Source organism: Cyanistes caeruleus, chromosome 1, assembly GCF_971803275.1.
Source record: "Cyanistes caeruleus chromosome 1, bCyaCae1.hap1.1, whole genome shotgun sequence".
NCBI lineage: Eukaryota > Metazoa > Chordata > Aves > Passeriformes > Paridae > Cyanistes > Cyanistes caeruleus.
The window spans coordinates 101662860-101685042 of record NC_141701.1 but is presented as its reverse complement, the minus strand read 5'-3'; the positions used below and the strand labels follow the sequence as shown (position 1 = coordinate 101685042).

At 39.5% G+C, this 22183-nt stretch overlaps 1 protein-coding gene across 8 annotated transcripts in view; it reads left to right on the top strand.

The window, feature by feature from the left end:
- TPK1 (thiamin pyrophosphokinase 1) overlaps positions 1-22183 on the top strand; it is a 303147-nt gene that overhangs the window by 85240 nt on the left and 195724 nt on the right. The window lies entirely within an intron of this gene.

Genomic DNA, 22183 nt, shown 5'->3' with positions numbered 1-22183 from the left:
TACTCCTTTTCTTTCTAATTCTGTGAAGAAAAGTGAAAACTGAAGTTAGGGCACAGAGAATGGAGGGCTGGTGCCAATCCTAGCTTAGGAAATACCCTGATATGGCGTGCATTGTTGTGCTTCTGTAGTTTAACTAAAACTGAGTATGCCCTTCATAGGAGGGGAGTTGGGTTTTCCCTTTTTTCTTTTTTTAATAATTTTTTTTTTCATTCAGGTGAAATCTGGAAGTGCTTTGTTTTAATTTCTACTAGTAGTGAAGTACTAGCATAGTAGAAAATGTGGGATGTGGTTGGTCTCTGTCTCTTTCGTGTTTCTCCGGGTTAAATTTTTTGGGGGGGGAAATCCAAACGAGATTGCACAGTTCATTAGGGGTTTGACTGTGCAAGAGAAGAATGCTTGTGTGCTATCTGAAGATTTATTAATTGCCAGTATCTATAAAAATAGTCAACTTAATATGATTCTATGCATAGTAGAGAATTGCTCCTTTGGTGGTCATTTGATGGACAGGCCCTTAAATTTGCTATTGCCCATTGGAATGTCTCACATGAAAATTTTATTTCCCCTCTTGGCTCACTTTCACTGTCCTTTATTATTTTCAATGTGTTCTAGCACTTTCATTCAGTGTCTGAATTTGGCAGAAGCTGTATGAGTGTGTTATCAGACAATGTGCTACACTCAGAAGAGCGACTGGTTGTGCTCACTTGGACCCCTCAGAGCTATGGAGCAAGGGGGAATGGTACTCTGCCTGGATTTCCTGATGTTGTTGCTTTGAATGAAAAAGGCTTTATGTGTCCTTAATATATAAAATAAAGACAAAACTAAGTTATAGCAGAAAATCACTCTTTTCTAATTCACTCTGCTTCTAAAATGCCATCCTTTCAAGCTGTAAGTCTCAAGCAAGGCAGTGAATGAGAAGATGTTACCTGGGATGATTTTTGAAGACTCAAGTGCAGATCAGTGAGGGAAGTGGCTTCTGGAGTTAAGTGTTTTGCATTGCTAATGTTGTGTACCTCTCTTTGCTCTGACCTTGCTGGCAGCCAAACCCAGAAGGAGCTCTTATCTTTCCTTCTCCTCCTTCAGTCTCCATTGTGAGTCTTCTCCACTTAAAATTAAAATAGATTTTACTCCCCTGTTGAGAGTCTGTTGAAAGTAGCTACAGCTGGAAATTTAACCTCTAAAGAATTCTTGATTCTCATGGGGCTGGCAAAGCTGTGCTTCACCAGCAGCTATCATGCACCTGTATGTGTGCAGCAATAAGGCTGCCACTCCTGAGGGAATTTTTCTTCTTTAAGACTAAGAAGAGAATAATCCCTTTAATATGTCCACCTTTTCCTGACAGAGTGGTGTAAGCTGAGCAGCAATGAGGCTGGACCTTGACATTGAACAGCTAATATCATTACTAAAAGAGCATCATATTAGCCTGTTAGTTCTCAAAAAGGTGGTATGTCCCACTGAGCAGTAGAAATGTTACGGAACCATTGGAGGAAAACACCTGCTTAGAGTGACTATATGTGGTGTTAAGAAAGAAACATGTTAGTAGATGTAGGTGTTGTGGAAAGTGTTTTTCAGATTCATAGAATAATATCTGCAAAATTGCAACTTTGCAGTATAATAATTAATTTTATCAGAGTTATGATGATATTATCACAGCTTCCAGACTCAAAACTATAGAAGAACTTCTAGTCAAGATTTTTCTTTTTTTTTTTTCCTTGCACTAAGGCTCGTCTACAGCATTTTGCCTGGTAACAAGAGGATTTGAAAATGAGGTGTAAATCAATCAAATGCTCCTCTTCTCTGGCAATGGAGAAGAGACGCTAGAGCAGTGAGTAGGGTGTTTGTGAAAATGCAACTACTTTTCTTGGTTTAGCTTATGTACATTTTATATATGTAAGTGAATACTGAATGTATGTTATCAGTGTTATCACTGAATAGACCGAGACTCACAAGAATGTCAGAACTTAATCTGCAATGAATAAACTCTTTTGAAATAAATATAGGGATTGAAGGAGATAAATGGGGGGGGAAAGGAAGTTGTTGTATATCTACTAAATGTGCCAAAGTGTGTTACTGCAGGAATGACTCATTCTGGTTCTTTCTGCTTATTCTAGTAACTGAAACAACTAGCAGAGCATCATCTTTGGTTTTTTTTGACCTTAATTAATTTGGTTTCTTGGTAGCAGCGCAAAACGTCATAATAGTTCTTTACTAATATTATTGAGTATAGAGGGCTCTTAGTGTTCCTAAAAAACACAAAAAAACCCACAACCTAGACCTCAGAAATGAATGCTTAATATGCACAATATAAAAATGTGCATTTGTGCATAAATTAATCATATTTTTTGCCAAAAGTGGGGCTACAGTCAGTCTGTTGACCATGCATGAAGCTCACCACTTCTAGCTGGTTGTATGTATTGTATATTCTGTGGGCCATCTATGTAAAATTGCATAGGAAGAACAAATTCCACTTATTTCAATAATACTGAGTTCTCTGGGTTTTATGTGGCTGAAGCAGATTATTTATGCTTTTGCAATTTAAGGAGGCTAAATATCTCATCAGGACAGTAGATGTTTGTGTACATAGTACACATTAAAGTTCATGGGAGTTTCCAAATTCATATTCAATACATAAATTGATGGAGTGAGTTGTAGAGTGTGCTAATACCCTATTGCTTCCACTTATGCCGTAATCTTCATGGGAACATCTTAATGGCTGTACAAAGGGACTAAATTTCAGTTAGCTATATAAAAAGCCAATGCTGAATAAGTGAGTATGAGACCTAATATAAATGTAATGAGTGACTCAGTCAGTCTGATTTGTGTAGAAAGCAAGTTTAATGGAACTTGGATAAAACAAATTCTGGCTCCCAGATGTGGTATTGGCTCAAATAGTCAATTCTGCTGGAAATGCAACATAGAAGAGGAGAGAGAATATTGTAAATGTTTCTCATGTGACATAAGGCAACTGTGCAGGTTCTCATTGTAAGAATAGAAGCAGAAGATTACAGACACTTTCATCCCACTTCCAACCTGAGTATATGGCCAGACTGAACTGGTTACCTGATTCTTTACTGTTGGCATCCACATGATCTCAGTTTATGAATGGCATTAAAAATAGTAACATCAGGAAATATGAGCATCCATGGGAATACTGTGTAGTATAGCTTACAACAGCAAACAAAAATTATAGCCTTTCTCTTCTAGAGGAAGTGCCCAGGTTTTCAGCTAGATACTACATAAGTAAGTAAATCTTAGCCAGTTATGTAATAAAATATGTGCGGTGATATAAGGAGTAATCAATCCAAACCTCCTAGTTTATGCCAAGCACTAACTTTTAATTATAACATATAAATATTAATAGTATAAATAGCATGGCAAAATTAAAACAAACATTTATATTGAGACTAAGACAGTGCATTTCTTTGTTAATATTTATTTCAAGTATTAGATCTAGATTCTGTAATTCTGATTGCTTGAATGCTTTAATTGTAAACTGTCTTGCATTTGCTTATATTTTCCATAATTGTCTCAGAAGAATTTCAGGGGTCTTTTGTGGTTGCATGATAGTGTCAAACAAAATTTGGTCATAAACATTCAGTGGTATCAGAAATACATGCAGAGTGAGCAACAAAAAGGCATATTCCTGCTTGTCTCCAACTGGTAGTGATCTATGAATTACTGATGTGAGGAGAGTTCAGATTTGGCAGTGCTGAAAAGACATTTCAGAACATACAAAGAACAAAGTATTTGGCTTTGGTAAGGGTGGGGGGATTGTGCTTTAGCTGAGATGTATCTCAGAGAAGTTTTATGTTTTTCTTATGCACAGTAACCAATATATCAAGTGTTTTCAATGAAGAATGGATTCCAATGGAACCTTCAGTTCCATAAGAGTGATGATGACTGGCAATTTCTTACTTGAAACTACATAGGTTTGAAATGTGGGAACATTGCTCTTTGGCCTAATGCCAGGGATACACAGGGAGATACTCAGTTTTGGTGTTGACTTTGCCATTTATCTTTTGGGTACAAGTGTTGCCAATGTGGACGCTGGGTGACAAGATGCAGGGCTCTGTGTATACAGATGTTGGCACTGGATGTGTAACATGGCATAAATTTCTGATTATTTCTAAGATCAAACTGGGTGTATGATATTGAGGAAACCTAAAACTTGCTTTCTGCTTTAATATCTTTTGAGGGACTATCAAAATGGGTGTATAAAATTATCAGAGAAAAAGAGATGGGGTAAAGGGTAGAAAACATGAGCAGTGAAATCAGGAAAGTTATGAAAACTGTCTCTGAGACATCTCCAATGCACAAAAAATTGCTGTCTTTGAGGAATTGGATGTTTTCCTTGCACTCAAGGCAAAAGCAGAACTTGTGTGTTCCTGCTAGTACCCACAGCACCTTGCACTCTTCTCATCAACACTTTCTATCCTTGAGGACAAAGACGGGGGCAAACATGGAAGAAGCACTTGTCTGGAAAAACTTGTATCTTAAAGGCTTCCTGTCCTTAGATGCAGAGAAACATGCTAATGATAGGAGCAGATGGCTGTCTGCAGGAAAAAAAAAACAGGTCTGAGATTAAAATGGGGACCTGGGGAAATTCACTGTGTATTTAGAGCAGCCGGAGCAAACAGGCTGCATTTGTCTTGTTAAGCATCCACAGACCTTCCACCACAAGGTGCCTTGAGAGCTCGAAATGTTGTGGTGTTAGTATGAGCTTGAATATGTATATAATTGGCATTTGTAGATATCAGTAGTTAAGTGTAACAGCTGAATCTCTTGTTGGCATCTTGTCTTGTTTTATCCAGTTCACATATATGTTGTTCCTAAGTTTTCAGCTTCTGCGTTAGTTGGCTTACTGGCTGTTACCCTGTTGAAGAGAAAAATCTATCTGGGGAGCAAACATGCTCACTTCTCATGGTGGGTCAGGACACACTTCAAGCATGACCACTGCCTTGGGATGTAAAAGCATGTATTACCTGTTGGCAGTTGGCAGCTTTTTATTCAATTTATTTATTTTCTTTCCCTGCTACTGAAAATCTTTGAATGATGGCACCTGCTATGAAAGTTTGAGTGCTAGCTCATTTTCACAGCTACTCCCCGTGTATCTGTCCCTGAATTTCTGCAGCTGAAAGAACTAAAGATAGTGAAGCATATGCCAAAGGTGCAAGTCCCATGGAGAATACTTTCTTCATGCTTTTATATATGTTTGTTACCATATAACCCCATTTTTCTGTCTGGATATGGTGTAAAGGGACATGGTATAAAAAGTGATAATGTAGTATCTTGTTCCTCAATTTTGAGCAATAAGAGGACAAACTACCCAGTTTCTCTGAAAGAACTTTTTCAGCTCTGGATCCCAGCTGTCTTCCTGCTCTTCTTCTTTCCCCTGGCACAAAATTCATGTCATTCAGCATGGAGAAGAAAAGGCCTCAGGGAGACCTCATTGCATCTTTCCAGTACTTTATGGGGGCGTAAAAAAATGAGGGAGAGGGACTTTTTATAAAGGCAGATAGGTACTGGACAAGTGGCAATGGTTTTAAATGAAAGAGGGCAGGTTTAGATTAGATGTTAGGAAGAAAAATTTTACTTGGAGGGTGATTTAGCACTGGAACAGTTTGTCCGAAGAAGTTGTGGGTGCCTCTTCACTGGAAGTGCTCAAAGCCAGGTTTGGGTAGGACTTTGAGCAACCAGATCTAGTGAAAGGTGTACCTGCTCATGGCATGGGGGTTGGACCTAGAAGATCTTTAAGGTCTGTCTCAACCCCAAACATTCTATGATTTATTCAGCAACTCAGAACTCATTTCAGAACTCAATTCAGCAACCCTGTATTTCATAAAAAGTAAGAAAACAAAATCTGCAACATACCATTAGGCTGCTTTCATTTGATATATGAAGAGTAGGAGAATGAAAAAACTGCCAGTGTTTCGATCAATAATTTAGGTGGATGATATCTTCAAGAGGATCAGAGGATACTAAGTGCTCTAACAACTGAGACAGAAAAGCCCCAGCTTTAACCTCCAAGTATGTGCTTTCACTCAGGAAACTGGAGGTGTCTGCTAGTGTTGATTAGGGAAGATTAGTACCTAGCAAGAAATTGTTAATAGCAAACTTTGGGTTGAGTAGCATTTTAAAAAATTAATATAGGGGCAAGGGGAATGTTTCATTAGCATTAAGAGGTTATTATAAGCAGCCAGTTTTGAGAAAAAGAGCTTCATTGGAGAGCAGAGTCTCAGTCTCTTCTATAACCAGGCTATGTTTGTTTCCGCTCCTTTACCAATCTTAGCCCCCACCTGAAACTTTCTGTGCATGTTCTTTTTGCTATTATCATGTATGAGAAAAGGAATACATGCTTTCAAAACTCTCTGTGCTATTTCAAGCTACTTCTCAAGGACCCACAGAAATCCTAGTAAATCTTAATCAGTAGCAATTTCTAATAAATCACAAGGTAGTTGTGGTGACTATCTGTATGCTATGAAATTGCTTTTTAAAATAGACTGGCAGAGCTGACTGCTGATTGATCAAACCTTTTGGTGTGGTGGGAAGACTGTAGGTGTGTGTGATGCTCTCTTGCAGAGCCAGCATAGCTTTGCAATTAATAAACCTTCTTGAGCTGTAGTGTCACACATCTCTTTGCAGGCTTCTCCTTTTCCTTCATGTCCGTTCTGCAACACTGACAGGAGTCTGATGAGTCCTGGTTCCTGCTCTCCATTTCTGTCACAGATCTGTTAAAGGTACTGGGATCAGAAGTCCAGAGGGCACAGAAGTATTATATGACTAATTTGTAGCAAGTGGTAGTATATGTCAGTTATATGCTGTCAAAGGATATACCTTGGGGATGATGTGTTTTCATTCTCATTGCTGTGTGATGTAAAGATATTAGTTGCTGAGGCAGTTTCGAGTATCTGATTTCCTCCCTCCAGGAGAGCTTCAGCTGCTGTGGAGCTGGCTGCCTGACCATGTCTGAAGTTTCACTTTCAATTACAGCTAAGGATAAATTTGCTGTCCTTTCATTTTTTTTTTTTCCTTAAACATTTGAGATATAAGTTTTTAAAGTGAAAATAAATATGCACGGTGGCTAGGTGAGTGTAATGACAAAAGCCATATCACTTACCTCTGAAGCTTGGCTGCCAGTTTTTCCTCAGCTGACTGAACTTCAAAAGTAGGTTGCATATTTCTGCCACAGCCTTCTTTGTACACTTTTCATCATTTTGCAAGGAGGTAGTTTTAGTAGTAGTGAAAGCAGTATGTGTTGTACTGAGGGAGATAAATCAAACTTCTTATAATTTATCTCCCCAAGATTTGTGAGAGTTTTGCTTTGGAGTATTTTTAGGGAGTTTTTGTTCATTTGTCTGTAAAGGGAAGATAGAAAGCAACTTGACTATTATTGTAGGTCTGAGAAGAAACAAGCACCACCTTTACTCATTTGAAGACTGGATCTGGAATGCTATTGCTGTGCAGTGATCAAAAGGAGAAAAGAGGCAGGAGCAGCAAGTGAAAAATGGCTTTTGGTTTTCAAAATAAGCTTGTTGCAAATAGGAGGATGGAGTTTTGAACTGAAGGATTTTCAGTTTCTATGGTGTTGGCCTTGAGTGGTTGCTGCTTTCTGATAGCAGCTCAGAGCTCTGCATGGCTGAATCAATAAAAAATATCAAATAATGTCTGAAACCTGCAAGCAAAGCACTTTCACCTTTTCTATACCGTGGTTTCTTTTCAGACATGTTATTGTCTACTATTACAGCATGTCATGAAACTTGGGAGCACTCAGGGGTGTATTGAGAGGCTAAGTTAGACCATGTTAAAACAGCATGTAAAAGGCCAGTGTGAAAACTTCAGGGATTTCTCTTAGGGAGAGAATTTACCAGAGACATCTGGCAGAGGAGGGGATAGGAATCATAAAAGCAACCTTTTCTCTTTTTTACTTTGTCTTTTCTTCCACATGCCTCCATTTCCAGAAAGGAACAAGACAGCAGTTACTGTTCTTGGGGTTTGTAGCTCTGTTTCACTCACATCTGTGTCCTGTATTAGATGTGAAGAAAAGTGTCACAGCACAGCCAGAAGTTGGTTTGGGTAGCTGTGGGTTCAGGGACACTGAGGAGGATGAAAAGTAAAGTTTTGCAGTCATTTGTCATTCAGGTGATGTGAGAATGGTAATATGTGACATCTATTCCTGATTGCCTCAGACAAAATCCTGCATTCACCTGACAAGCAAACCCACAAATTCTCTATGCGGAGCACCACAAGATGCATCATCCGTCTGTTTCTGAGGGAGTTAAGGGATGATGAGACTGAATATTGCAGTGATCCCTCAGTGACTCTGCCTCTCACAATGAAGACAGAAGTAAGCAGGTGTGCAGCTTATTTTCAGGATGACCTAACACTTTGGTTTAAGCAGCCACCACTGCTTTCTTAGCAGCTGGGAGAATGTGTGACTGTGGCAGCACAGTTGGTGCTACATGTAGCGTGGTGTCACTCTAACACAGGAGCAACACTGAAGCTGCAGTGGCTGACAGGTAGAAACCACAAGTGTGAGAGAAGCATCTGAATCTGTCCTGACAGTTGCCTTGGGATACCACAGAATGAAATGAGAACTGGAATCTGTTCAGTCCCTGTGCTGTATTTGGTGCAAAGCTAATCCTTCACAAGTTTCCAGACAATGAAAACCTGTTTATGGCATGGTATATATTAAAGTTTTTTGTGTATGTGTCATGTTTCAGGGGTAATTATTGCTGCATAACAGTGCATATTAAACAACATTAATTTGTTATTATTACTGAGGATAGTCACTTAAGGACTCTGAATTGGAAGGACAATAAAGGGTCAAGGTGTGAAATTACTTCCGTGGAGTCACACAGGCAATACAACTGTCAAAGAGTGGTGGACTGTAGCTCGGCACTCGCAGTTTCATCCACATGCTGCAAAAGCAAGCTTGTTATTCTTTGTGTTCAGGTATTTTCTAAATAGGTATAGTCTGTGTAGGAAGGCTTTGATAGAAATGTATATATTCTTGCTATCCTTGTTAATCGCATGATCAGTGTTCCAAGCTCATATGCACCGATTCTCCCAGTGTTGCTCTGCTCATTTGTAGGTTTCCTGCAGGGGTTCTTGGCCTGGCTACAAATTTAATTGTTTTCCACAAGGCAAAACTCCTCTTCTCTGAGGTCGTCTTCCTAATGACAACAACTTTTATTAAGCATATGTACCTTTTGATTCAAGGCATTTGACAAGCAACCACACTTCTTTGAATATGTTCTGCACCAATAGGGGCTATTCTTGAAGTACTTTACAGAATGATTTCCTATCATCATCTTCCACTTACCTTTGTTTTGGCTGCAGCCTGTAAGTGACAAACAGATTGGGTGAAAGTTCACTACTAATTTAATTATCTTTTATTCAGTCCACTGGATTACTGCAATAAATGCTGATTGCTATCTCAGTCTCTTTCTTACCCTTTCTGCATTTGCACTGCAGATTGCCTGCTAAAATGCACCAAACTATTTTTTTTAGTTTGCTCTGAATATCCTGACTACAGTATTCATAACCGAGTCGATCCTTTAGAATTTACAATGTGGAGTTGCAATATTGGTCTTAGAGTGAGAAAAGGGCTGCAGTCAGACAAATGTTTCCACCTGAGGTTGCATATCTCCTGTACTCTTTCTGCACGACCCTTATTACAGGACACGTTCACATGTGCCTTCCAGCATTTTAAGCTGAAATCTCAAAAGACTCTTGTTTAGAAGCTTAATTAAGATTTTGTTGCATAAATGAATGGCAGTGTGATTTCTTCTCCCCATGTTGTGTTGAGTACCAGCGTGTTACCTGTTTATCTCAGCTTTGACCTGTGTGGATAGAAGGTAAATTAAGTCTAAAACTGGTAAGAAAGTTCCTGTATTCCTTTGTGGAATAAACTTAGTTTTACTTAGTTTGGGATTTAATTTTGCTCTTTTTTTTAAATCCTACATGCTATGCAAAGCCAACTTTCAGGTTTTCATCCAAGTCACGCTGTTTTCCCTTTCCACCTCAACAACAAGAAGTGCTTTCCTTGACTCATGCTGTGATCTGTGCTTGCGCTTCTGAGAAGCCTGACCTGACTGTGCTGCAGTACTTCAGACTAAAAGATTGACCCGTGACTGAAAGTGGTTAAGAATCATGTATTTATTTATCCTCTCATGCCGTTGTCACAGTTGGCTTAATTTCTTACATGAAAGTTAACTTGAAGTAAATTTTCTGGGTTGTACTGTCTGTGCCATAGCTTATGTTGTACTCATAGAAAGAGCAGTTTTCATTCAAATCTATTGATTTTGCATGTCCCTGATTTTCAGTGCTACCAGCAACTATGAAAAAACAGTGCATCGGGGTATGCCATGAAATGACCTCTGAGAGGGCTTTGGAAGTGGCAGCCTGACACAAAGTTTCTAAAGCTGTATTTAGGAACTCAACTGCTTACACTTTGCTAGCAGAGAAGAATATTCTGTGGCTGTGTTAGGCTTAGCTGGTTCTCAGAGCAAGTCTCCTCCGATATGTTGTTTTAGCTGTGAAATTCAGTGTTTGTAATCTGAGAGTGCTCCTTTAAAACAGTTTTTATTACACCTGTACATTTTTTTAGTGTGCAGCCCTCAGTGTTGCATGACCAGCCCTTTTGCTTTTCAAGTGTCTTTTATAAATAGTGGCACATTGATATACTGTCACATCAATAAATTAAGTTTAGGGACTAACCTAAATAAATGCCAAAATCATTAGCAGTTAATTAACCTTCTGTATTTCTCTCCAAATTGACTTTGGTTTAATTGACGATGTGGGTTCAGTTCACTTGCTCTGTGCTCATACAAACAAACAAAACGTTCATGACACAGAAATGAATGATGTGGTGGGGGAAGTAGGAAAGGAATGGAAAAGATGCATGACCACATCTCCATCAGAGAGTACCAGCAGCCAAATATTAACTGTGTGGCTGTGGCAGCAGAGCTGGGAAAGAGTGGGAAATGTTTGGGACTTAACTGTGCTTTGTTTGCCCCTGGCACCCAGTAAGAATATCCTACTGGGCTGGATGGGAAAAGTTTCAGCTTAACAGGGTTTGTTTTGGAGTTGTAGTTATATATATTTATTTTTTCTAACGACAACAACAAGTTTCCTAAACAGGCATGAGAGCTCATAAAAATTATTTGCTTTTAAGTCAGCTCTTGAAGCTATGCTCATTCATGTGTTTTTACTGAACTTAATAATAGATGATCTTTTTTTTATTCTTGGCCTTTGCTTCCAAATCACATAGGGAGAGCATAGTTCATCTAAGCTTGCTATAGAGCATGAAAATGACTTGGTGTTGCTTCTCCAGCATGACCTTAATTAAAGATGGCATTTGTTTGATGTGTATGGTGAAGTGTGAAATGAGGGTGGTTGCTTAGGTACTGGAGTGTTTTGTGGCCTCATCCAGGAACATGTGTTGGGTACTCGGCCTCTGTGCCGATGTGCTCTGGGCAATGTGTTAGTTACAGACCACAGCAGAGGTGTCCACCCACATCATCCCAAGGAGGATTCTGTGAAGTTCTACACGTGTGCAGGTGGTACTAATGTGAATGATTTTTAAGATCTGACCTGAATTTGACTTTGTGGTGGTGGCAGTTTGTTAATGCTTAACTTGAAAATGAGCCCTTTGAAGCTATGCACCTTTAAGCCAGTTCTGCTCCCTTGCATCATGTGGGAATGTCTGTTGTAGGGAAACCACTGATCGTGACTGCTCTGTGTGGGATCCTCTTTGTATTGATGACTTAAAGTAATTTTTAATAACTTTTAATAAGCAGAATCACAGAATCATTTAAGTTGGAAAAGACCTCTGAGATCATTGAGTCTAACCTTTTACCTTCTACCAATCCTCACTTCATCAATTAGATCATGGCAGGAAGTGCTGCTTCCAGTCGTTTCTTGAACAGCTCCAGGTGTTGACCTCACCACCTGCCTGAGCAGTCCATTCCAATGTTTAACAACACTTTCCACAAAGAAGTTGTTCCTGATGTCCAGCCTGAACATTCCCCGGCACAACTTGAGAGTTATGTCCTCTCATCCTGCCACCTGTTACCTGGGAGAAGAGACTGACTCCCACCTGGCCACAACCTGCTTTCAGGTAGCTTTAGAGAGTGATGAGGTCTCCACTAAGCTTTCTCTTCTCCAGGCTAAACCATTTCATCTCCCTCAGCTACTCCTAATAAGACTTACTCCCCAGACCCTTCACCAGCCTTGTTGCCTTTCTCTGGACATGCTCCAGCACCTCAATATCTTTCTTGTAGTGAGGGGCCCAGAACTGAACACAGGATTTGAGATGCAGCCTCACCAGTGCCAAGTACAGGGGACAATCACTGGCCTGGTCCTGCTGGTCACACTATTGCTGTTACAGGCCAGGATGCCACTGGCCTACTTGGCCACCTGGGCACACACTGGATCATGTTCAGCTGCTGTTGACCCACACCCCAAGGCCCTTCCCCAAGAGCCAGGTTTCCAGCCACTGTGTGCAGTAGCCTTGTAGCACTGCCTGGGTTTGTTGTGGCTAAAGTGTATGTCCTGGCCCTTGGCTATATTGAACCTCATACTGCTGGTCTTGGCCCATCAGTCCAGCTCCTCCAAATCCCTCTGCAGAGGCTTCCTACCCTCCAGCAGTTTGACTTGGTGTCATCTATGAATTTATACTCAACCCCCTCATCCAGATCATTGGTAAAGATATTAAAAAAGTTTCCTGATGTCTAGTTAGACAGCAACCACAGCCTTCCCTTCATCCACCAGGCAGGTCACCTGGTGAGGAGATCAGGCTGCTCAGGCAAGATGTGTCTTTCCTAAACCTGTGTTGGCTGGGTCTGATCCCCTGTTTGACCTTGTAAGTGCCATGTGCTCACACTCAAGATAATCTGTTCCATAGCCTTCCCTGACAGGATGGCAGTTTCCTGGATCCTTCTTCCAGCCTTTCTTGTGGATTGGTGTCACATTGGTGAGTTTAACCACCCTACTGAATACTTATGATTCAAAAATAATTGTCAGGAGCACTGTTGAAAAAGCAGATCTTTCACTTGAGAGCTTTGTTTTCCTTGTTTTGCTGCTTCATAAATAAATATTGCTCTACCAGTGCTCTTCAAATAGTTTAGCATAATCGATTACCTTGAATTTTACCACAGTTAATATCAAGATCCATATACCTAAACGATTAATCAAAATATTTCTGAAATAACATTTTCTGTTGAAAAAGATACTGTATTGGCAATAAATAATCTCTGCTTCCATAAGTAGCTTACATAAATATAGAAAGGATTTTCTCTTGTTAGAAAGAATGCTAAAAATATTTTAACTTAGTGGTGCATATGTATATACAATGTTAATAAGCATAGAATTCATTTGTATGTACGTGTATAAATAAAAATGCAGAACTTGGCTGTGTGTAATTTTTGTTCAGTTTTGTTTTGGTTTTTTTTTTGTTTATTTAGCATATTCCCTAAAGATTCTATTAGAGTCAAGACTTACCCTCCCAAAGAAGCGAGTATCAGAATTATAGTAGAAGGTTCCAGTAGAGAGGACAGTAAAGTATGCTGCTATATCTACATGAGCTATGAAAAGAATTTCCATTTTCATTCACTTGGAAATTATTTTATGACTGCTAAACTTTTCTGGATTATCCTGTTTCTTTTGGAATGGGTCTTTAGTAAAGTTCTCATTGATCTAGTTCTTAATATATGTGTTTTTTATTTTCTTCCTTCAGATGCTTATATTAATGACTTGGAAGCTGTGGTTGAAATTCCACATTTAAAACTCACAAGAAGTAACATGTTAAAGCTTTATATTTAAACCCATAGGAATTTGCTTGCTCAGTGACTATGCTAATAATAAATTATGTACATAAATGTACACACAGAGACTCTCACCTTACTTATTTCTCCTCACTTTTTCCCTTATCCCCTTTTCTAAGCTGAGCAATCCTTGAGGGAATTGACTTTGAGTGTACTGCAGGACTGCTGGGAAGTGGATTTGTGTGTTAATTTTAGATGGGTTTTAAGCTTGCTGATAACTTTCCCTTCTGTGATGAGATTCCCTTTTATTAGTTAATGCTGACTTTGCTGCATTTGGACTGCATTCTCTGTCACTCTTTATGAGTAGCAAAGTTACAACCACCATAAAAGCAAAGAGCATGGAGGAGGAAGAGGTGGAATAAAGAATTTATTTTCATATATTTGGGATTACACATAACTCTCAAATGGTAGATGAAAGTGGGTTTTAATGGTCTCCCTTAAGTTGGGGGTGGGTAGAATAAACCCAAACAAAAATAAAATTATTTACTTCCTCTGTCCCTGTATTACCGTCATTCTTGCTTCAGGGTAATGATTAAATGGTGCCTTTTTATTTATTCAGATCTGATTAGTAGGAGTGAGATTTAAACATTTCCTTCTGTATTAATAGTAGCTTGACAAGCTCTCTTGTCTTCAAGGTGAGCTGAATATTATGAAGTGGAAAGGGAGATTGGGGGCATCCCTGTGAAAACTAGGAGTACTACAGGGTTCACACATGGGTAATTTGAGGCTTGCAAATACTTGTGTTGAATGAAGAGTTGGTGGAATTGGATTAATACCTTTCCTCCTTTATCCAATCACATCCCACCACTTGATTCAAATAACAAACTCCATAGCTTAGCTTATCAGAAACTGAGAATTTTGGTTAAAGATTGATTCTGGCTGTTTCCCAGATATTACTGTTTAGTTTTGCATTCAGAAGATATAGAATGTATCCTTCAAGTCTGTTTTTCATTGCTCAGTTTTAACTTGAAAAGCAAAGGAGAGTTTCTGTAAGAAAATTCATAGCACATACAATTTTATTTCCCAATCACTTTCAATTTAGTAATAATTTGCTTGTTTTTAAAGTGTTTTACTTATCCAACTCTCCTGAACCTGAGGTGCAGTATCATTTGTAATGCATCTTAAAGACTAAAAAGAAATTGCTCAGTTTGTAGTATCTCAAATATAGCAAGAAAAATGCTTGTTCAGCAGTGATTTCTGGTGCCTCTTGACTTCTGGCATTTATGTAGCCAAGTTATGGCACCAAATTTAACACTTAAATGAGAAAAGCATTTGATTTGTGTTAATATTGAGTAAAAGGAGTATATGCTTGCTGAGAAGACTAGTGAATATGTGCAGAAGGCACAGCTGAAGCAACTGATCTCAACTGAACGTAAAAAACATTAAAAACTCACTAAAGAAAGGTACCATGGATGTTACTAAAGCCACACATGCTCAGATGTTCCTATCATGAGGGGCATAGCAGCTTTTTGATACAGATGATGTATTCCCATAAATAGAGTTGAAATTAATGATTTGTTTTAATGGATATTTTAAGATGATTTTGTGGGGGGAAAGAAATTATGTGTCTGTAGCCTCTTTTACCTTACTTGTCCTTCTGAATTTTATTAACGTGTTTTTTCAGGTTAGGCAGATAAATTGGAGATACATATTTATGGACTTTTCAGCTGTCTTTTCACTGTTGGTTTGAACATTCTGTCTTTGTTAAAATCATTTGGACTTCGGTGCAATAAACAGATGGCTTAAAAATGAGAGCTGAAGACGTGCAGTATGAGCAAACAGTGCACATGTGCCTCTCGGCAGTGGGATTTTAAATAGCTGTAGCTGTATGGATTCGCATGAGCTGAAGCTGAAACTTCTCTGTTCTAGCAGTAGGACACCTTGGAAACTTCACACAGCGAACTTGTAGGAGAATAACATTTAGCACAGCACTGCTCACTTTATTATGGAGCTCCAGTCAGGTCAGGACATGGGTCAAGCTATCAGCCATGTCACAAGAACATTAAAGGTCCCTTGGCCACCCTCAAGGCACATTTATGATATGGCAATTACAGTAACAAAGTCTCATTTTGCTTTTGGGTTTGTTTTGCTCTTTGATTGCATAAAACTGACTGTTTCTAAAACAGTCCATGCTACTAGACAAAAGGGGAGAAGAAAAATATTTTTAAATGACAAAACTACTAAAAAGACTGGTTTAATGTTGCCATGAAATAGTGAATAAAAACCCAGGTGGAAATTTAATATTCTTCAATACTTCAAGCAACAGTGTACTGAGCATATTGAACATTTAGAGCAGTGATCCTTTCTCATCATACACATTACACTCTCCTTTTTTTTCTTACATTGTGATTACATTTCCATACATTACCACAAACACTTCTCTAAAAGTCATGCCTTTTAAAACAGAAGTATTCAGTTTAAAAATGTTTTTGATTCTACTACTAAATATGTTTTTGTAACAGATTTCCCTGAAACTTGTCTGTCACAGAAATATTGCAAGCAGTATGTGCCTGTTATGTATACAGATGACCATTTCTTATGCCCAAAGAAAATCAAAATTTAACAGGCCATGCAGTTCTTTCATCTTTAAAAAAATAAAAAAGGAAGACATTAAAAATTCAATTTTTAAATAAAATTGGTGACTGTTTGGACTGTAATCACTACCTTGATGTTATGCTTTATGGAAGTAAAACCTTTCACAACCCTATTCTTCCCTGACTGCAGTCTGCAGGGTTTTCTTTCCCCCCTCTAAAGCTGCTTCAGAGTGCAGGTATATATAAGCTTCTGTTGTGTCTCCCCTGGTTCAGGCTGCATTTTCAGAGTTTGGGCTTGACTTCTGGCTCCTAAGATGGATATAGCAGTCAAGTGTTCCATTCCCCATGCCTGAGCACTGTCTGCAGGGCTCTGCTGTGCCTGCTTTGCCTGCACCCACCCCTGCACACATTCCTTGGGTCCCAGACCAGGTACTGCTGGTGAAAACTATTGCAGGAGTAAAGCCATGAACCCATCATCTCCTGCCTCTCTGGGTACTCACACTCTGGGTACAGTTCACAGTGCAGTAAATAATTTTGGCACCTTTTTTTCTGGTCACAGCTCAGATCTTTGCTGAACTGGTAAACAAGAGTTCTTGCTTGCACAGAGGAACAGAAGGAGATGATGAGTTTCTTTCCCAGAGGTTCTATTTTATTAGATATTGTACAGACATAAGTAAGAAAGTACTGCTGCATTAGGGATTGGCATTAGCAACCTATAGGTTGCTTCCAGTGGGTATTGTGTGTTTGTAGATATTATGTTACCCATTTTTTCTCTGCTTTGTCCGTCTTGCTTTTATTAAGGTGGTGCCTGGCGAGGGTTCACATGCTAGTCAGTGTAAGCACAAAAAGTCTTAGGCCAAGCTCCTGTTCATATTAAAGTGGTGGGGTGAGGGTCGAAGAGAGAGGAGAGAGAAGAAAGAAGAGTAAAATATGTAGTAAAAGATTACTTTGCTTGTCTGATGCCTTGCAGTCTGGTTTCTTTTAGTGTCACTAGCTACCACCATGGCATGGTGGTATCAGCTTTGGTGGCAGTGTGAAATAGTACCTCAGTGCCTCATTGGAGGAGGAGTAACTTGTGTTTTCACACTCCAAGATCTTATACTTCTCCCTGCAGGAACACTGAGTGTGCCTCAGAGAGGACAGCATAAAACCTTTGCTGCAGAAGTGGTTTCGGTTTGTTAAAGAAACAAAACCAAAAAAACCCGCCAAGTATGCTCTACATGCAGCTTTAAGGTCATACCTTGATGAAAAGCTATTCTACTTTTATTTTTAATTTATTTTTATTTTAAGTTATTTTCTTCCAGGCAATGGCTGGAAACCCCTCCTGGCTCAGTTTACTCAGCAGTTCTGCTGCTCTGCACCTTCTGCCAGGCTGACAGCGCAGGTACTCAGCACATTCAGGGTTTGCCCCAGTGCCCATTTCAGGTCTCTGCACAACCTTTGCTTACTATAGTGTATATCTGCTTTCTAAGTGTTCTTTTAAAACTAAGTTAGCACCTTTAGTACTAGATTTTGGTAGTGGCTATAAGAGTACTGACTTTTATATCTCTGGCTTAAAGCCATTTGAAGAAGTCAGAACCTTGTAGGATCTGTTCTTAGCAGCAACAGCCCTCTTTTCAAAGTAAATCATGGCACTGTAGTTAGTTCTAGGAATCTCTGGACTATGAGTTAGTATTTTTCTTGCCTTGTCATTATTTAAATACTTCTCTTGCCTTGTTAGACTTGTAGTAAAAGAGTAGTTCTTAATTCAGCTGGCAGTTTCTTTGTAAAATGGCTCAATGCAGTAGCAGAAAATGTTTTTTATGTGTTAGTGGCAACTGAAGGCTAATATTTCAGGCATGAAAGCGTAGAAGGGAGAGACTACTTGACAGCAGGCTGAAAACCCTTCTGGAAAAAGCCTTCTCATCTCACAGAGACATCAGCCTCTGCAATTTCTCTGCAGTGTGAAGAGAAAAACATTACAGAATCCTAAAGGACTTGAAGAGGGTGAAAAATGGTGATCCCTAATATCAGCCTGTGGCTGAAATGACACACAAGAGCTGAGCAGAGGTGTCTGCCTCTTATTTTGTGCTGGGTGTAACCCAGCTAACACTGCTCCCTAGAAGATGAAATATCCTTAACCTGGGATGGCTGGACACGGGAGTGACAGGAATTTATGCATTATTCATCTTTAAAAGGCCCACTTCAAGAACTTAAAGGCACAATTTGAGTAGTTTGCAGCTAGTCTTGGAGAATTAAAAGACTAGGTGCTGCATGGAGTTCTGTTTGTACTGAATAGCAGTAAACTCTTTAATGTGTCAAGAAGGCTGATTCAGTAAGTGGAAAACTAAACATAAAGAATGCTGCTATGCAAGCTGTTACCTTAATAGTAAGAGTTTCCATGCTTTTTTTTTAGGCAGGTGTATACTAGCAATCTGCTGTTTGATTATGTTTGCAGCTTAGCAAAAGACGAGTGTACAGCTTACCAGCTGTCAGGAATGTACATGTTCTTCTTGTCTACCACAAAACATCTTTGCCTGCTTCTGTTCTTGTCTGTGTCCCAGTAATTTGCTAATTGCTGAACCTCTGCCTTGCAGCGACACCTACTGCCAAGGGCAGGCTTCACAGAAAGCTGCTGCTTGTCTTAAAGGTGTCATTTACTGCTCCCCAGGTGATTGCTAGTAGCTTTTCTAGAATACATTCAAGTTCCCCATCTTCTTCCCGATTCTGGTGTTATTGCAAAAGAAATAAAATGCCCCTGAGGCCAGCAGTTTGAACCCACATGATGTACATGTAGCAGTCCCAAACTTAATGCCCATGGCTGCTTTTTGCACCGACTGTTTGGGAATTAAATAGCTTTTTATGGACTCTCCCCTACTCTGCAGGTGTGGTGGGATGTGTCACTTCAGCACATGGAAGTGTGTTGGTGGGCTTCAGAACCAGGACAGAATGCACTGTAAATTACACATCATTCTGCACCAACAAATTAGCATGTGTGTTTGGAAATGTACCCTCTGGAGTAAGTTGAAGTAATTATGTGGCTAAAACCTGGATTTTGCTGAAGTACCAGTACTTGCTAGCCACAGTCTTGATCCATTAGTGGGGGGATTGCTCCATTAGTGAGGGGCATGATTCCTGGCCTGGCTTTGGTAATCTCCCTAATTCATATCTGGAGCTGTTTGCAGCTTACAGCAGAAGGCAGATTTTATCAGAGAAGGTGAGTCCTCTCTCTTCCCCTTTTAAGTCCCTGTTAGAGCTCATTTCTTCCATACCCTGACAAGAAATTGGAGAGTTAGGGCCAGCTGGAGGATGTTCAAGGTGATCTATTACTGTGAAAGGTGAATAGAAAGCAGTGATCCCATTTCTTAAACTGACAAACAAATGTTAGGATGAGGTTGACTGCTTTGGAAAATCATGTCAGTAAAGTACAGATATGTTTGAATATAAATGTAACTCTAATTCCCCATTTCTTTCTCCCTCCAAGTTGCCTTGGGACTCACCCTCTCAGGGTGCTGCTGGTAGCCTAATGGAAAGACTGAATGGAGGGAGATCCTGGAAGGAGGCCAGGCTTGAGTTTTGCTCAGAAAGACATAAGTCTGTCAGCTGCAATCTTTTGTTTTTCTGCAGGCAAATTTCCCAATAGTTTGGTCAAAGATTGAGCAAGAGTAATTGAACTGGACATGCTAACTCTAGTATATGGGCTCACAGGTATGCTGCAAATCAAATGAGTTGTGCAAAAAAAATTAGCAGAATGTCTGCTGGCTAGGAATTGAAAATACACCAGGAGGGAAATGTTAGTGATATCCTCTTAGATGAGAGATTTTGTTAGTTTATATTTTAGTGAAATATATTTTCCAGTGTCAAAATAGATAACTTATATCAGTAATAGAAAAATAACATTGTTTTTTCCAGCATGAAAGTAATCCCAGCAGAGATACACACACTGTACCATGCTAATACAATTCTACTTTAATACAAAGTAGAAATTTAATATCATTCCTGAGATGTTACTATTGCATTATCAAAAATGAATATCAGCAAGAGCAAAATGACTGATGTTCCAAACAATATTATTAAAATTTGCAGTATGTCTCTTACAGACTGCAATAGTAACTTAAAGGTTACCTTTAATTTTTTGTTGTGGGTTGTTGGTTTTGGTTTTTTTTTAATTTATTTTTCTGTATGGTTAGTTTTAAATATTTCTTCTTATATAAGCCTTTGTTTCTTAGTATTCTTATGTTTTAACAGATCAGTGGTTTGGTGGTTCTCTTACTTAGGTATGCATTTGGGGGAGTTTTTCGCAAATTGCATCATTTTACTGTTGAATGGGTGGTCATTCCTCTTTAGAAGAGGAGAGACTGGGAATGGCCTGGTGAATTCAGCTGTTTTAGAGAGTAAATGTTTCTTTAAACATTGATTGTTGTTTTCACTGTATGTGTGGAAATGTACTCCTCATGCCTGGGAAGAAAAGAGATATCATTTGATTTCCTACCTGTCCCCATTCTTTACTCTCAAACCAGGGGAGGTAAGGGGGCCAGTGGTTTTCTCCTCCCCCTGCAGAGGCTTTCCCATCGGTTTGTGGTGGCTGGGAGAGCAGCATCAGTGATGACACGGTGTGACCCTTGTCTGCTGCTGGAAGGAGGAAGCATCTTTGCACCAGGATAGGGTAGTGTGCAGTGCCCTTCTCTCCAGTGGCATGGGAGCCGTTCAGCTGGAGAGAGTGATAGCAGTGCCATGTCTGCAGCTCCCTGGACACACACACTCTCCAAGGCCTCTTCGCCTCCACTCTGAACCTGCCCAGGGTATGATATGGGATTTGACAAGCTGCTGGCATGGGAACAGCTTGGCTTGGTGCTCTCAGCCTTGGTGGTGTGACAGGACAGTGCATGAGGTTATTGCATGTTGAGAGAAATAATATGACCCTTACCCCTTTTATTCTTGTTTATGGTATAAGAACCTGTCTTCTCTGCTTTGTTTTCAGAATGTTTTTCTACAAAACCCCAGGAGGTCCATACTCTTTTGCTTACACTTTTTACTTTTCTCTCATAATTGCTAAATTTTAAGTAAAGTAAACTAATTATGTAGCTCATAAAGCAGATCCTGAAATAGGAGGCAGTGGAGATGAGGAGCAGCAGTGGGGGAAGTATGGAGAAGGGTGAGGACCAGCTGCATGCAGGAACCTCTCAAATTATGGCTTAAAGCAAATACTACTTCAAGTAGTATTTCAAGTATGACCCTCCAAGTAAGCCTCTTCAACTGCAGAAGTGAGGTGTTGGGTTGGCTACAGGAGGAATTAATCACATAAATGAAACCTTCTTCAGTTAGTCACAGCTATTGATAATGGTTTGCTAAAAGAGCATCAAATGTTTCTGAGACTGGAAAGCCAGCTGTAAAATCAAATTTCTGAGACTTCTTTTCTCTGCCAGGAGACTATTGAAAAGCTGTGACTTGACAGTACTCACTATTACCTGTGAACAAGGTAAATGAAAAAACAGAATCTCTAGTTCTCCTTTCTTTAAGATTATTTTAATTTATAAGGGTGGCAATTTGGTCACCTTTTAATCTTTCAGAGAAAACATTGCATCTTTAAGCAAAAGCCCCTCTTCAAATTCCAAAATCCATTAGAAGCTCTGGTGACTGTGCCCAGCAGGTGGTGAGGCATTATGCAATTCTTTTTCTACATTGGCAAAACCATACTTGATGCCTTTATGGTACCTGTGTAGCATCTTGTGAACCAAAGATCCAGAGGTGTCTTTCTAGGTCTGTGTGAGACTGATTTAAACAAGGCTGAGTGCAGGACCACACTATTTTAAATTAAAATGTTGTGTACTAATCTGGAATCTCCGG